Here is a 16,684-nt window from a genome sequence, read left to right on the forward strand (position 1 = left end):
ATTTAATTTGACAAAACCCAAGTTGTGTTATGTTGATTGAAGTTGCCAATCAACATAACTTTTCTGATATATACAGTATTTCTAAATAGAGTGAAGTAGCTGCTTTTTCATGTAACCTAATGGTCTTTAGCATACCCTAGTGTTAGTTTGGCTTATTTCATGTTCAAACTGTGTATTTTTCCACACCAACAACTCGCTTTTCCTGAGAGATCACTGCATGACCTGCCTTTCCATCCACTTTGTCTTTTTGAATGTATCATTCCTCTAAATATTTAATTCATTGCATATTCTCTGGAGTTCACTAAATGGTTCATATTCCTGTTGGATCATAGATCCCTACTTCCACAGCAATCTTCAAATCCATATCAATGTTTTAATACACATTTGCCTCCTTTCCTGGTCTCCAAAGTCCATAATTTCTTGCTTTCTGTTCATCTGCTCACCCCCCTACATCTGAATCTTATTTCCTCTGTGATCCATTCTTGTCCTCCCCTCTCATTTAAAATGATTCTTTGTCTCTAGGTTTAAATGTCAAATATTTCTCTTCTCCCTCAGATCAAATCCTTTATTTTTTTAATTTGTTCTCCCGTTTTGTAAAGGAATAATAAAAGGAATGATTCATCTTTCAGTAGATACAAGGGATGCATGAAACGTAATGCTTACATGATTTGGTATTAGCCTCTCAGTATCCGATTTCTGATCAAACCTAGATGTAGGAAGGTAAATATCTGTCCTCAAACCAGCAAAGTGCTGTAACTTAGAATAACTTGTTTTTAATTCTTTCATTGGATGTAAGTGATGCTGACTTGGCCAGCATGTATCGCCCACCCCTAATCTCCCTTCGGATGGTGCTGATGAGCAACCGCCTTAAACTGCTACTTGCAGTGCATGTGGTATAGGTATACCTGCAATGCTGATAGGAAGGGAGATCCAGGACGTCAACCCAGCGACAGCAAAAGAACGGCAACATAATTCCAAATCAGGATGTTCAGTGACTTCGAGGGCAACTTGAAGTTCATGGTATTGCCATGTGCTTCTCTGTCTCTCCAGGTAATGATGGTCATGAGTTTGGAACGTGTCAAAGGACCCTTGGTGAGTTACTGCCACACACCTTGTGGGTGATACAAATTGTGTCGCCATGGTGATGCAAGTGAATGTTGAAGTTGCTGAAAGGGGTGCCAGTCACGCCAGCTGCTTTGTCTTGGATGGTGTCAAGCTCTTATTGATGTTGCACTCATCCAGGCAATTGAAGAGTATTCCATCACAGGCCTAACTTCTGTGTTGCAGGAGGTGTGTGAAATTTGGTGAGTCGGGTGATGAGTTATTCACTACAGAACTTCCAGCTTCTGAAAACTGCTTTTCTAACCAGAATATTTATTTGGCTGACCTAGTTTAGTTTCTGATCAATGATAACAGCCAGAATATTGATAGAATTTTTCTACTTTCCCCATTCACCATAATTGTGATTTTTCTGGAGTGAAATTGTTTGTGCTACATTCATGTTCTCATCCATTTCAAGAAGACGGCCCCCCCGTCACATTTTCAAAGCATCAAAGAAAGGAGGTCTGCATATGATCAGGTTTCAGAGATGACACTGTATTACCCAGTTTTTCCTTTAGGAAGTTGTAACAATATTTGTTTTTATAAAAATGTCTGCAGAAAGGATAATTTCACTCTAAAATGGTCCTTCTTCCATTTCTTCAAAGCAGTTTCCAAATGAATCATGCACAGAATGCAGCTCGTGTGCACTCCAATTGAAACATCTAAATCTGGTCTAGACCTGCAACATCTAAATTTGGTCTGGACCTGCAACAGTTTTTTTTTCTCAGCTAAGCAAATCTCTCAATGTCTAAAATAACCTGAGGCAGCTGCACTGCCATTGATCTTAAATCGATACCAAGGAAAAAAGTCGAATTGAGCATTCAGTAGATTGTCTCAATTCTAACAATCTGGCAAATAATAGTCAACCTGCTTCAAGGTAGAAATATGCTGCCTCTGTCTCTGACTATTTTTGAAGGAATTATGTCCCTGTTGACTGTGGAAACTTTAATGTGAGAGGCAGGGTAGAGTAGGGTGGAGGGGCAAGTCCTGATGAATAGGTATTGGTTCCTTTATGATTGATAATTTCTATTAATTACCTTTGGTCAGAACTTTATTGTAAAATGATCAACAATGGAGATACAACAAAAAACAATACAGCACAGGAACAGGCCCTGCAGCCCTCCAAGCCTGCACCACCACATTTTCCCCTTCTACGCTAAAACTGTCTTCACTAACAGAACCTGTATCCCTCTATTCCCTTCCCATTCATGTATTCACCCAGGTGCTTCTTGAATGCTGCTATTGTGTTTGCTTCTACCACCTCCTCTGGCAACATGTTCGAGGCACTCACCAGTATTTGTGTGAAAAACCTGCCTTGCACATCTTTATTTAAACTTCCCCCTTTGCACCTTGAACCTGTGTCCCCTAGTAATTGACCCCTCCACTCTGGGAAAAAGCCTCATCCTTCTCCTTCTATCCATACCATTCACAATCTTTTAAACTTCTATCAGGTTGCCCCTCACCTCCTGCATTCCAGTGAAAACAAACCCAGTCTATCCAACCTCTCTTCGTAGCTAAAATCCCCCATACCAGGCAACATCCTGGTAAATGTTTTTTGTACCCTCTCCAAAACATCTACATCCTTGGTGACCAGAACTGTATGCAATATTCCAAGTGTGGCCTAACTAAAGTTCTATAAAGCTGCAGTATAACTTGCCTATCCTTCTACTTAATGCCCCTTTCAATGAAGGCAAGCATGCCATAAGTTTTTTTTACTACGATATCTACCTTATCTATTTACATTTGGAAGAAATGGGCTTATCAGTGATAGGCAGAATGGTTTTGTGCAGAGACGGTCATGTTTTATCTACTTAATATAATTATTTGAGGAAGTGCTGTAGATGTCATATACATGGACTTCAGTAAGGCTCCCCATGGTAGGCTAATGGAGAAAATGAAGTCGCATGGGGTCCAGGGTGTACTAGAAAACTAGCTGGGCAGCAGGACACAGAGAGTAGTAGTGGAAGGGAATTTCTCAAAATGGAGATCTGTAACCAGTGGTGTTCCACAGGAATCCGTGTTGGGTACAGTGTTGTTTGTGACATACATAAATGATCTGGAGAAAGGTATAAGTGGTCTGATTAGCAAGTTTGCAGATGACACTCAGATTGGTGGAGTAGCAGATAGTGAAGGGGACTGTCAGAGAATACAGCAGAATATAGACAGATTGGAGAGTTGGGGAGAAATGGCAGATGGAGTTCAACCTGGGCAAATATGATGTGAAGCATTTTGGAAGATCCAATTCAAGAGCTAACTATACAGTAAATGGAAAAGCCCTGGGAAAATTTGATGTACAGAGAGATCTGGGTTGTCAGACCCATTGTATGCTGAAGGTGGCAATGCAGGTCGATAGAGTGGTCAAGAAGGCTTACATGCTTTCCTTCATCGGACAGGGTATTAAGTACAAGAGTTGGCAGGTCATGTTACAGTTGTGTAGGACTTTGGTTCGGCCACATTTGCAATCCTGCGTACAGATCTGGACACCACATTACCAAAGGATGTGGATGCTTTGGAAAGGGTGCAGAGGAGGTTCACCAGGATGTTGCCTGGTATAGAGGGCGCGAGCTATGAAGAGAGGTTGAGTAGATTAGGATTGTTTTCATTAGAAAGATAGAGATTGTTGGGGGACCTGATTGAAGTCTACAAACTCATGAGAGGTATAGACAGGGTGGATAGCAAGAAGCTTATTCACAGAGTGGGCGACTCAATTGCTAGGGGTCACAAGTTCAAGGTGAGAGGGGTAAAGTTTAAGGGAGATATGCGTGGAAAGTCCTTTATGCAGAGGGTGGTTAGTGCCTGGAACACGTTGCCAGTGGAGGTGGTAGAGGCAGGCACAAAAGCATCATTTAAGATGTATCTAGACAGATACATGAATGGGCAGGAAGCAGAGGGATACAGATCCTGAGAAACTAGGTGACAAATTTAGATGGAGTATCTGGATCAGCATAGGCTTGGAGGGCTGAAGGGCCTGTTCCTGTGCTTTAATTTTCTTTGTTCTTTGTTCTTTGTGCTGCCATCTTCAACATCTGCACACCCTTCTGCATATCAATACTCCTCAGGGTTTGCCATTCATTGTATAATTTCCACCGATACTTGACCTTCCAAAATACATCACCTTCCATTTGTCCAGATTAAACTCCATCTACCATTTTTCTGCCCATGCCTCCAACTGATCTATATCCTGACAATCCTCCTCATTATCCGCAACTCCACCAACCTTTGTATCATCCACAAACTTACAATTAGGTTAGCCACGTTTTCCTCTAAGTCATTTACATACGTCATGAACAGAGCGGTCCCAGCACTGATCCCTGTGGAACATCACTAGTCATGGTCCTCCATTCCGAAAAGCATCCTTCCACTGCTACCCTCTGTCTCCAATGAATAAACCAGACCTATATACATCTTGCCAGCTCACCCCTGATACCATGTGATTTCACCTTTTGTACCAGTCTGCCATGCGAATTCAACTTCTGAACAGCGAATTCGCATTAACGAAACATGCATTATAGCAGAACATATTCTCAAAGGGTTCCAATTTTAAGTTATTTATCTTAACATTAATTTCACCTGAATTTTGGTAATTTTTATGTAAAGTCTTTCTTTTTAAGTAGAAAGATGAGCTGTGAGCAAACTACTTATGTAAAACTAAAGTCACTGTAAGTGAACTGGAGAATTGTGCTTACTTCATTATGTGATGAAACCTACCACTAAAGAACTACACACAATAAGTGAGTATATAGATTCACAGCAAATTAAATTCCATTCAGTCTAAATGCTTCCTTTGAAAAATTAGGACAAAGTAATTAATCACATGCCTTGTCTTTTTTTTGTGTCTTGATTTATTTTAGGCATGTCTTTTTCTCTCCCCAAATTCCAAACACAGGACTTGATGCTTGACTTTATTAACTTTCAGCTCCAACTAGGAGTTGCCTCTCATCAATTTTTGTTCAACATCTGACTACCTCCCTAAAAATCATTTCCTTTTTCTTTTCATCCTGACCCCGAGAAGAAGCAGGTCAATATCACTGACAGATTCCCTACAGAGAATTGTAGCAGGGCTGTAAGCTAAACTGATTAATACCTCTCACAGGAGTTATGTTCTCTGCAGACATTTCATGCCTTGCATAGAATAACCTTTGTTTCGCTAGCTGTGAATGCTAGTTTTCTACATGCAACAAGATGACAGACAACATTTAATGTCCCTGTCGTCCTTGGATGAGACAATGAGTCTATGTTGCACAGTCTTAAATTTAATATGAATTATAACATCCCTGAAAGTGGCTTCAATATGTCTGCAGCCTGTGAGCTTTTCAATCCCTGCAACTTTACGTTATTGCAAAAAATAGTTAAATCCTAAAATTGCTTACTGGGGAAGTGAAAACCTTGAAATGTGACAGGCATGTTTTGAATATTGAGAAGTTGCATGATCCATCGCAGAGGAACAGAAGTCCATAACAATGCACCCAAGTTTTCATCAGATCTTTTCAAACTACCTGCCTTCCACTGTTTTCAAGAGCTGATACGTCCCCGATTCAACCCTTTTAAACTGAAGTGTCCCCCTACCACATTTCCAAATTGTCAACTGATTTATTTTCCCTCCTTATAATTTATCCCTCTTCAAATTAATGAACTGAAAACTGCAGGATTGTAGTTTTTTGATCTGTACTCCCAGAGTGCACCAGCTACACTGAAGTGCACAGGCTAGTGAGCTGGTAGTACATTAATTAGCCTGTAGGGGGACATTTTTGGCCAGCCAAGTTTGATGGCAGAACTTCCTATTGCCATCACCCTGGGAAGAGGACCTCCCCTCTTTCCCTTACTCGTCACTAGAGTGTGGAGTAAGCTGTTGCTTGGTGGGTTGTGGAGGTAACCACAGGCTGAGAGGCTTCCAGTGGGTGAAGTTCTGTCCGGCTGTCCTTGAAATATGGTGCCAGAGCTTATAACCCCAGAAGGTCCTGCTAGGGCCAAGACCCTTCCCTTCACTGTCCCCAAATGATTGGCAGAATCATTCGTGCAACCTCTCGCTTTCATAGATAATGAGGTGAGACCACATAATGCATGAGATACTTCTCCCTGCACCTTGGTGGAAGTGATACTCACTTTGTACTGATTCATCTTTCATGCTGTCTGTCACAAAAAGAGCAAATAAGCACGTGGAAGCTTTATCTCAGGACACTGCAGAGGGATCCTGCATGCCATCCTCCCCTCTGCCAGTGAGTCCATTGCCTCCAGTAGCTCTGGCCAAGGAGGGTGCACCTGCACCAGTGCAAGTGATTCTCGGCAGGTCAGGGTCTACCAGGCCCAGAGGACAGCCTCTCGAGTCTTCCCAGTCCCCAGGGTGTACCAGACAACAGGCATCTCCACCTAGATGCATTAGGAGAGAGAGCAAATAAACCTTTCAGGTCACCTTAGTTACCTTGGTCCTTTTGGGGGCAATGATGGAATCTGTTGTTGTGTCTACAGGCTCCAGAAGGGAAGTGTGTGCCTGGGTTTCTCATAGCCATGCCAGAGCATCTAAAGATGTGAGGTTGGCAATGACCATACCGTGTGTCAACTTCTCAAAGTTTTGGAATGGAAGGAACAGTTCAAAACTTCCTCACTCCCATTTGTACAAGCATTGTTGGTGAAGATGCTAAGGCATTATACAGGTCCAGTGAAAGATCATAGCATCCAGCAGCATTAGGGGATAGTGAGATGGCAAGGTATATCAGGATGTGGAACAATTTGGTAGTATTCACAAGGATATGGACTATTTAATGTGATTTGTATGTCTTTTGGCACAAGTGTCATTTTAATGCAACTATCAGGATCACATGGTTGTGAAAATGCTCAATGTTACTGTAGTGCTGATCCTGAGCAAGGTTTGCATACACATTTATAGCTTTTACAGAGCTGATGTGATCAGAACCAGAGATAAAATGAAAGGTCACCATTTTATTGCATAGGTAAAGCAACTGAAAATCCATCTCAGTGATGCATGTTGAATACAGCTAGCAGCGAACTAACTGCCAACCGCATAAAGATAATGTGTAAAGAAATGTCTTTGAGCAGCTCAGCTAACCTGGAAGTAGGACATTACGCCATTTTCTCTGGCCTCTTAGGCTCCGCAGAACATTGCCTTCAAATCTTCAGAAACCTTGCAAAGAACATTGCTTTTTCTTCTTCATAGAATCATAGAATCACACAGCACAGAAACAGACCTTCCGGTCCAACTCATATATGCCGACCAAGTTTCCCAAACTGAACTAGTCCCACTTGCTTGTGTTTGACCCATATCGCACTAAACCTTTCCTATTCCAATACCTTTCTTTTAAATGTTGTAAATGCATCTACCACCTCCTCTGGCAATTCATTCCACATATGAACCCCCCTCTGTGTGAAAAGATTACCCCTCAGGTCCTTTCTCAATCATTCAGCTCTCACGTTAAAAATCTGCCCTCTAGTTTTGAACTCCTCAGCCCTAGGGGAAAGACCTTTGCTGCTCGTCGCCTTATCTATGTCCCTTGTGATTTTATAAATGGTCATACTCCAGTGAAAAAGGTCCCAGTTCATCCAGCTTCTCCTTTTAACTCAAAGCCTCCAGTTCCAGCAGCATCCTTAAAAAAAATTTCTGAAACCACTCCAATTTAATAATATCCTTCCTATAGTAGAGCAACCAGAACTGTACACAGTACTCCAAAGGTGATCTCACCAATGTCATGTACCACCTCAACATGACATTCTAACTCCTATACTCAGTAGTCCAAACAACCCATCTAAAGATCCTCACTAATGTCTTCCTCTTCGGAGGTCTATTTTTGGTTCCTGTATCTCCCCCTCTGCCATCATATCTCCCACTTTGGCCTCTGAGATTGTAGAGGGTTTAGCACACCATTATGATTTGAGACATTTTTGTCTGGGTGTACTACATTGTATTAACTTTTCAATCAAGCGTTGAAACCTCATTTTCAGGAGGTCTATGGTCTGGTCCACAATGGCCCTGGTTGAATCAGATAATGTTATATCTCTCCTCATTATCAGTCTGAGAATTTCGTAGAGAGATGTAAACAATCAGGTGTATCTATTGCCATCCAGCAATCATGACATTCCTTTACACATTATCAAAGATATTTCTTTATACATTACCTTTACGCAGTTGGCAATTAGTTCGCTGCTAGCTGTATTCAACATGCATCACTAAGATATATTTTCAGTTGCTTTATCTATGCAATAAAATGGTGACCTTTAATTTTATCTCTGGTTCTGATCTCATAAATGTGTTTGCAAACCTTGCTGAGGATCAGCACTACAATAAAAGTGAGCATTTTCACAACCATGTGATCCTGATAGTTGCATTAAAATGACACTTGTACCAAAAGATGTACAAATCACATTAAATAGTCCATATCCTTGTGAATATTATCAAATTGTCCCAAATCCTGATACACCTTGCAATCTCACTATCCCCTAATGCTGCTGACACCTGTGAATAGTCCAGGATATGTTAATCATGATATCTCCCTGGATATCTGGTACAGACCTTTATTATATGGCTGTTGTTATTGAAAATATTTTGGACATTAGGGGAGGACTGGCATTCCTTTCCTTTTGATGAAGACTACTGGCTCACGATAAGGTGCTCTGTTTATTATGCTGAAGTAATTGATTACACTCTGAATCTGTGGAAAACCAGTGATGGCAGTAAAGGCTAAATCCCTACCTGCCTGAATCCTCATGTCAAGAAGCAAAAGATGAATTGTTGAAATCTTGCAAAGGCAGTATTAGCGTTCGCCAGGCGGTGGCCGTAGATCTTATAGCAAAGGTGAAGACAATAAAAATTTACAACATTTTGTTAAAGGCAGAAAAGGCAAAGTTAATTACCTGAACTGGAAGCCAACTTTCAGACTTTGTGTATGCACTTACTTTATGTGGTCAAATATCCAAACATGAAGTATGTCAATTGGACAGAAGTTTATTGGAAAGGGGAGGTAATTCCAGCATGTTGTGCAATTAACAAGATGCAAATATGTGCAAGATGCATGATGGCGAGAAGGTCAGCTTGTCCTCTGAGGACAAATTGCTTGATTGCTGAAGTAAATCTCAAAGGCAAGACTCAATTTTTGGACTCTCAATTAATGAAGTCATCACGGTTGTCATTATTCTATGCCTCCTCAGGGAGGGGAAAATTTGCCATGAATATCTTCTATAGACATGGAAATAGTAAAAGATGGGAAAAGGAAGAGCGGAGCTGAATGTGGACTAAAATGGGGATTTGCACATAGAAACAATAACATCACTGACTCACTAAATGAATACTTTACAGACCCGTTTACTAAGGACAAACATGTTGCCTAAGTCACAGTGAAAGAGAAGGTGGCAGACATCAGACAAGTTAAAAATTGATTACAAAGAAGCATTGGATAAACTGGCAGACCTTACTGTTGATAGTCACAAGGGCCAGAGAGAAGTTTCTAAGGATAACAAAGGAAGTAAGGTTGGAAATTGCAGAGGCTTGGCTGCTAACCTTCCAAATCTCCTTTGTACAGACAGGGACAGAAATCACAGGTCCTGGTGCTGTTCCTGGACAGGCCCCAACCTTTGACCTGAGAACAGTGGGTCTAAGCACAGTCAGCCCTTTAGAGACCTGGACCCCAGTTACTAGGCATTGAAGGCCTTCTGTACAGGATTAGTGCTGGAGAAGTGAAGAATTGCAAATGTTACACCATTATTCTAAATATGGTGTAAGGATAAGACTAACAATTATAGAGCTGTTTGGTTTTATTTTTATGGTGGAGATATTTTTTAGAAAATGTGGGCAATTACCATGGAGATGAACCCATCTAGTGTCTGGTACAAACACCACTGTATCCAATTACCATGGAGATGAACCCATCTAGTGGCTGGTACAAACCCCACTGTACCAATTACCATGAAGATTAACCCATCTAGTGGCTGGTACAAACCCCACTGTATCCAATTACCATGAAGATTAACCCATCTAGTGGCTGGTACAAACCCCACTGTATCCAATTACCATGAAGATGAACCCATCTAGTGGCTGGTACAAACCCCACTGTATCTAATTACCCTGTAGATGAACGCATCTAGAGGCCGGTATAAACCCCACTGTATCCAATTTTAGAAACCTCTTGGGATTGTCCCAGTCAGACAGTTTGCTGGCTGTCATCGTGGTTGCTAGCTCCTATTGGATTTCTTCGTGTCCCAGCATTGAAAGCTGTTAGTCAGTCAGGAGTTGGCAGTTTTCCAGGCTAGCCAATACCACCTGTTGCAGTAGCCATTTGATGGATCGTTGCTTGAACCTTCAGGCAAAGGTGACTTTGCAGGGGTCAGGGCGGGACCAGGAGTTTGTTAAGTGTAGAGAGGTAGCTTCCTGAAAGCCAATTGGTTTCTGCTACTATATCCCTCCATTGGGTTCAGGATACCAGACGAGGAGGGCTTCTAACCTCCCTCCTCCCAAAGCAGACTATAGAATATTGTGGAAGTTGGCTTTACTGTTTGGGTGCCCACATGGGCCTGGTGACTGTATGAGAGCCTTAAATCACTGATGTAAGTACAACTATCACCAGCATAGTTTTGCTTAGATTCACCTAATAAATGTTCCATTGGCCAAATTATTTGAACGAACAAAATATTTGAATTCATATTTCAATTCTAATCTTTATAGATTGTGCTCTGACTTCCTAAAGAGGTGAGCTTGCCTGATGCATCCGGGTATTTTTGGGGAAAGCAAGGAAAACTTGCAAACTAAGCAACAGCTTCTTGTAGCAGTTTAAACTGAGTTAAGACTTATGCAGGTTGAACCATACAAATTTCCAACAAAAGAGCAAAATGCCTTTGTGTTTGATTGAATTACAAGTTGGAATTAGAGGACCAACTAAAATTACAAATAAAACAGACTTGATATTCTTCTCAGAACCTTGCATTCAGCATATAAATAAAATGTTGCCATTTATGATTTCCTAGCATTTGTGTTAAGGACCATCATAACTCACTATTACCTGCAGTGCTCATAATATATGGGTCCTTCATCCTTGTTAAAAAATTGCCATAATTCATTGTTCCTGGTGAGATCTGTGGGCCTAAAGCAACAGTGCCTTATGGTGATTTTTCATTTGAAAAAGACACTGCAACGATCATTGAAAAATTAAAGCTTATTTCTGTTATTTGTTTTAAAAAAAAAAGCAAAAATATAATAAATTGAACATCAGGAGGCTGAGCAATGATCTTAAGAGTTTACTTGAAACCAAAACATAAATTATCATCAGACTGAACGTTATCCCCCTCAGTTTGCTGAAGTTGCATTTCAAGCAATGCACCATAGCCATCCATCTTTTTTATAGACAGTTCAGAAAATGTTGCAATTACAGCAGTATCAGCTCTCATAAAACACCATGGCATTTCTTTCCAACCTTCCAGACTAACAATGAGTTCAGAAATTTCAGCAGCCAATGTTTCCTTGTTTTGGATATCAGATCCTGGTAATTGTTGGAATGTGCAGCAAAATTGATCTTCAGCCTTTGGCACCATGTTCACATGATAGTCCTCACACTGCTCGGTACATTGTTTGATCTAGTGGACTCAATCACTATGAAATAGATTTGCTCCCATTAATGTCCTTTTAGTTTGGCACCCACAGATCCTGCTTTGTCTAGTGTGGTATAGGAAAACGATCAGGTAGTCTAATGAGAAGAGGTGCAAATTGTTGTGCAACTTAGTGCATGACAGCCATCAGATACAAGTTACATCAGTAAGATAACCATTGTTAGTTAAAAAGCACACAATACCAGGTTATAGTCCAAAGGGTTTATTTGGAAGTACTAGCTTTTGGAGCACTGCTCCTTCATCAGGTAGCTGTGGAGCAGGATCGTAAGACACAAATCACAGTGCCATGCATGCAACTGCTACGATATATTGAACAAACCTAGAATGCTGTCAGGACTTAACAATAATCTAGGTTTGTTCAATATATCGTAGCAGTTGCGTGCATGATACTATGATCTTTTGCTATAGATTCTGTGTCTTATGATCCTGCTCCACAGTTATCTGATGAAGGAGCAGCGCTCCAAAAGCTAGTACTTCCAAGTAAACCCGTTGGATTATAACCTGGTGTTGTGTGATTTTAGTTTTTAACACCTCCATATCATTATTAGTTATAACATTGTTATGAGGAGAACTAGATTGTAGGTCTGTCTCCTTCAAGATTCAGTGCTGTTCTGCCTTTTCCCACCTTAGTCATCATAACATTATCAGATTGGGTAGAGCTTAATGCAGTCTTCAGTGTTAACTCTTTTAGCACCATTAGTTATACAAAAGTAATGATTCTAATGATTTAATCCTCTAGACACATACGTTGTTTCTTTAATTTTCCCATTGGCCTCCCAACCCTTTTGCTTTGCATCATTACTTTTTTGTAATTTAATGTCTCCTGTTGACCACGCTATGACAAGCTTTGCCTTTTGATCTCTCCTCCCTTTTATACTCTCTGCATTTGCTTAAAGCATGTTATATCTATTTTACCATCAGTGAAAGGTCATGAAACTGAATTTAACTCTGTTTTTTCTCTCCAGAAACTGTCGGACCTACTGTATATATTGAGCATTTTCTGTTCTGTCCATCGCTAACCGGTGGTAACCATGTTTTCAGCTGTCTTGGTTCTGTGCACTGGAATCCAATTGATGGAATTTCTGCCTTTCTACCCTTTCTCCTCTTTAAGATGCTAACTACAATTTACTTCCAAGTTTTTCATCAGCAGTCAACAAGTATCAGATTCATTTCATAATTCCTCCTGTAAATATCTGTGAAACATTTTACCACATTTAATACTTTAGATACATATTTATGACATTTGGTTCTTTGAACCTACTCCACAATTTAACAAGACTGTATTATTTGTTCTGTAGGTACTTTTGCCCATCCTATCACTGCTACACAGTGGTACCAGTGGTTGTAGCTAGTGGGAAGCTCCAGTGTGGGAAACTACAGATGTTTTTGCAGGATGCCCTTGTGCTGTTCTCACCCGAGAAAGTCCATAATTCAGACAGCATCATCTTGGCTTGGCCAGCAGTAGCCTGGGATCACTGACTAACAGTTAAAAATAAGGGTACTGGTGCAGTGGCAATGATGCCATCCATCCCAAAGGTGGACAGCAAAATCATGCTCAAGTTCCATCCTCTCATAGTGTTGCCTCAGTAATCCGAATGATGTGTTCAAAGACAAACTCTGGATTGTTTGACACTTGAAGAGCTGTTTTGCAAACTAAAATCTACAGCTATGTTGCATTATGGTCAGGCTCATGAGCATTCTTCATGAAGTTTTTTTGATTTTATTTGATTTAATTCAATTTGTTGTTGTCACGTGTTCCGAGATACAGTGGATAGTGTTGTTTCACTTGCTCTACAGACAGATCATACCATACAAAGTGCATCAGGTAGTAGAACAGAATGCAGAACGTGATGTTACAGCCGCAGAGAAGGTGCAGAGAGAGAGATCAGCATTAACATTTGAGAGGTCAGTTCAAAAATGTGATAACAGTGAGGAAGAAACTGTTTGTGTATCTGTTCATATATGTATTCAGACTTTTATACCTTCTGCCTGAGGAAAAAGGATAGAAGAAAGTATAACCAGGATGGAGGAATTTTTGATTATGTTGGTTGCTTTCCTGAGGCAGCTGGGAGTATAGATAGAGTCAATGGATGCAAGGCTGATTTGCGTGATGGACTGGGCTGAGTTCACGACTCTCTGTATTTTCTTGTGCTCTTGGAAAGACCAGATGCCACTCTGTGATGCATTCAGATAGGATGCTTTCTATGGTGCATCTTTAAAAATTGTTGTGGACATGCCAAATTTTCTTCACCTCCTGAAGAAGTAGAGGTGTTATTGTGCTTTCTTGATTGTTGCATCAACATGGGTGGACCAGGCCAGATTGTTGGTGGATCACTCCAAGAAAATTTACACTCTCGACCATCTCCACCTCAACACCTTTGATGCAGATGGGGCATGCTCTCCACTCCACTTCCTCAAGTCAATGACTAGCTCCTTTGCTTTGCTGACATTGATGGAAAGATTGTTGTCTTTGCACTATGCTACTAAGCACTTAATCTCTTTCCTATACTCTATCACATCACTGATTAAGATCTGAACTACAATGTGGTGTCATCAATAAACTTATAAACAGAATTGGGGTGGAATTTGGCCACACAGTCTTGAGTGTAGAAGGGGTACAGTAGGAGCTGAGTATGCAGCCTTGTGGGGCACCAGTGTAGAAGATTATCAAGGAGAGCTGTTGTTGCCTATTCATACTCTTTGCAATATATGAGTCCGGAAGTCGAGCATCCTGTTAGAGAGGGAGCAGTAAAGTCCTAGGTCTTGGAGTTTGGAGATGATTTTAATTATGGTGTCGAAGGTAGATCAGGGGTCAATATGTAGGAGCCTGATGTAGTTGGCCACTTCTTTCACACTAGAAAGGATGGGGTCAAGCCCAGCACAAAGTCCTACGCCCTTGGTGCTAAACTCCCCAATATTCCTTGCCAGTGACCGCACAGGTTTTCTGAAAATACACCAAGCATTTTAAGATGCATATCCATTAGCCCTATACTGCATGCCACTCAATAAAGTCCCCATCTAAATCCTCTTCAGCAAAACTAGCACGGAAGGACAGCAAATCTGTCCTTCTGGCACTTTGGAACCTGCACCAACCTTTACCACTGCCCTGTCTGCATCCCACTCATGCCTAGGATCTCATCAAGTGCCAATCTCATCTCTATGTTGTCCTTTAAAAGGACACACAGTGTCAGCTTCTGAGATAGTGGCTGTGAGTGAGAGTAACAGCATTTCAGAGTCTTTACCATCTACTACCTCTGCATTAGCAGGTTACAGTTATTATGTATCTGAAAAGCAAAATGCATATGGGAAGGGTTGTAGCATGAGAAAGGAGGGAAAAGCAAAAGTACATTCTCAGACCATCAGAAGCAATTATCAGATGGGGGAGGAAATGGGATGTGAAAAAGAGGAGATGTACAAACAAACCATCACTGTCAATGGTCTTGGCCCTCATGCTGACCATATTTTCAGTCATGTCCAGTCCTCCTTATGTCTCCTCCGTGGAGGTAAGCTGTAACCAGTATCATGTTACTGTTAGCAGTTATGCAGTACTTAATCCAACAAGAAGGTAGGAAATGTGTCAGTGTTTGTGTGATGTGGTCTTCATGGTTGTGTTGGTGGCACAGTCTCCAAGCTGTGAAATGCAGGTGTAAGGCTTTCAGGAGTGCTTAGTGTCTGAACACTGCTGTAGTTCACAGAACATGGCTTTTGAACCTTCCACCCCGACGAACAGTTCATCCACTTTACCAACACCTTCCACCCCGACGACTGTATCGGCGCTGCCTCATGCTCCCATGAGGAGGTTGAACAGTTCATCCACTTTACCAACACCTTCCACCCCGATCTCAAATTCACCTGGACTGTCTCAGACTCCTCCCTCCCCTTCCTAGACCTTTCCATTTCTATCTCGGGCGACCAAATCAACATGGACATTTACTATAAACCGACCGACTCCCACAGCTACCTAGACTACACCTCCTCCCACCCTGCCGCCTGTAAAAGCGCCATCCCATATTCCCAATTCCTTCATTTCCGCCGCATCTGCTCCCAGGAGGACCAGTTCCAAAACCGTACAACCCAGATGGCCTCCTTCTTCAAAGACCGCAATCCCCCCAGACGTGATCGACGATGCCCTCCACCGCATCGCCTCCACTTCCCACTCCTCCGCCCTTGAGCCCCGCCCCTCCAACCACCACCAGGACAGAACCCCACTGGTCCTCACCTACCACCCCACCAACCTCCATATACAGCATATCATCCGCCGTCATTTCCGCCACCTCCAAACGGACCCCACCACCAGGGATATATTTCCCTCCCCTCCCCTATCAGCGTTCCGAAAAGACCACTCTCTCCGTGACTCCCTCGTCAGGTCCACAACCCCCATCAACCCAACCTCCACTCCTGGCACCTTCCCCTGCAACCGCAAGAAATGCAAAACTTGCGCCCACACCTCCCCCCTTATTTCCCTCCAAGGCCCAAGGGATCCTTCCATATCCACCACAAATTCACCTGCACCTCCACACACATCATTTATTGCATCCGCTGCACCCGATGTGGCCTCCTCTATATTGGGGAGACAGGCCGCCTACTTGCGGAACGTTTCAGAGAACACCTCTGGGACACCCGGACCAACCAACCCAACCACCCCGTTGCTCAACACTTCAACTCCCCTTCCCACTCCACTAAGGACATGCAGGTCCTTGGACTCCTCCATCGCCAGACCATAGCACACGACGGTTGGAGGAAGAATGCCTCATCTTCCGCCTAGGAACCCTCCAACCACAAGGGATGAACTCAGATTTCTCCAGTTTCCTCATTTCCCCTCCCCCCACCTTGTCTCAGTCAAATCCCTCGAACTCAGCACCGCCTTCCTAACCTGCAATCTTCTTCCTGACCTCTCCGCCCCCACCCCCACTCCGGCCTATCCCCCTCACCTTGACCTCCTTCCACCTATCACATTTCCAACACCCCTCCCCCAAGT

This window comes from Chiloscyllium plagiosum, unplaced genomic scaffold, assembly GCF_037043375.1.
Source record: "Chiloscyllium plagiosum isolate Xiang-an unplaced genomic scaffold, Cpla_swu_hap1 HiC_scaffold_17, whole genome shotgun sequence".
NCBI classification, from domain to species: domain Eukaryota; kingdom Metazoa; phylum Chordata; class Chondrichthyes; order Orectolobiformes; family Hemiscylliidae; genus Chiloscyllium; species Chiloscyllium plagiosum.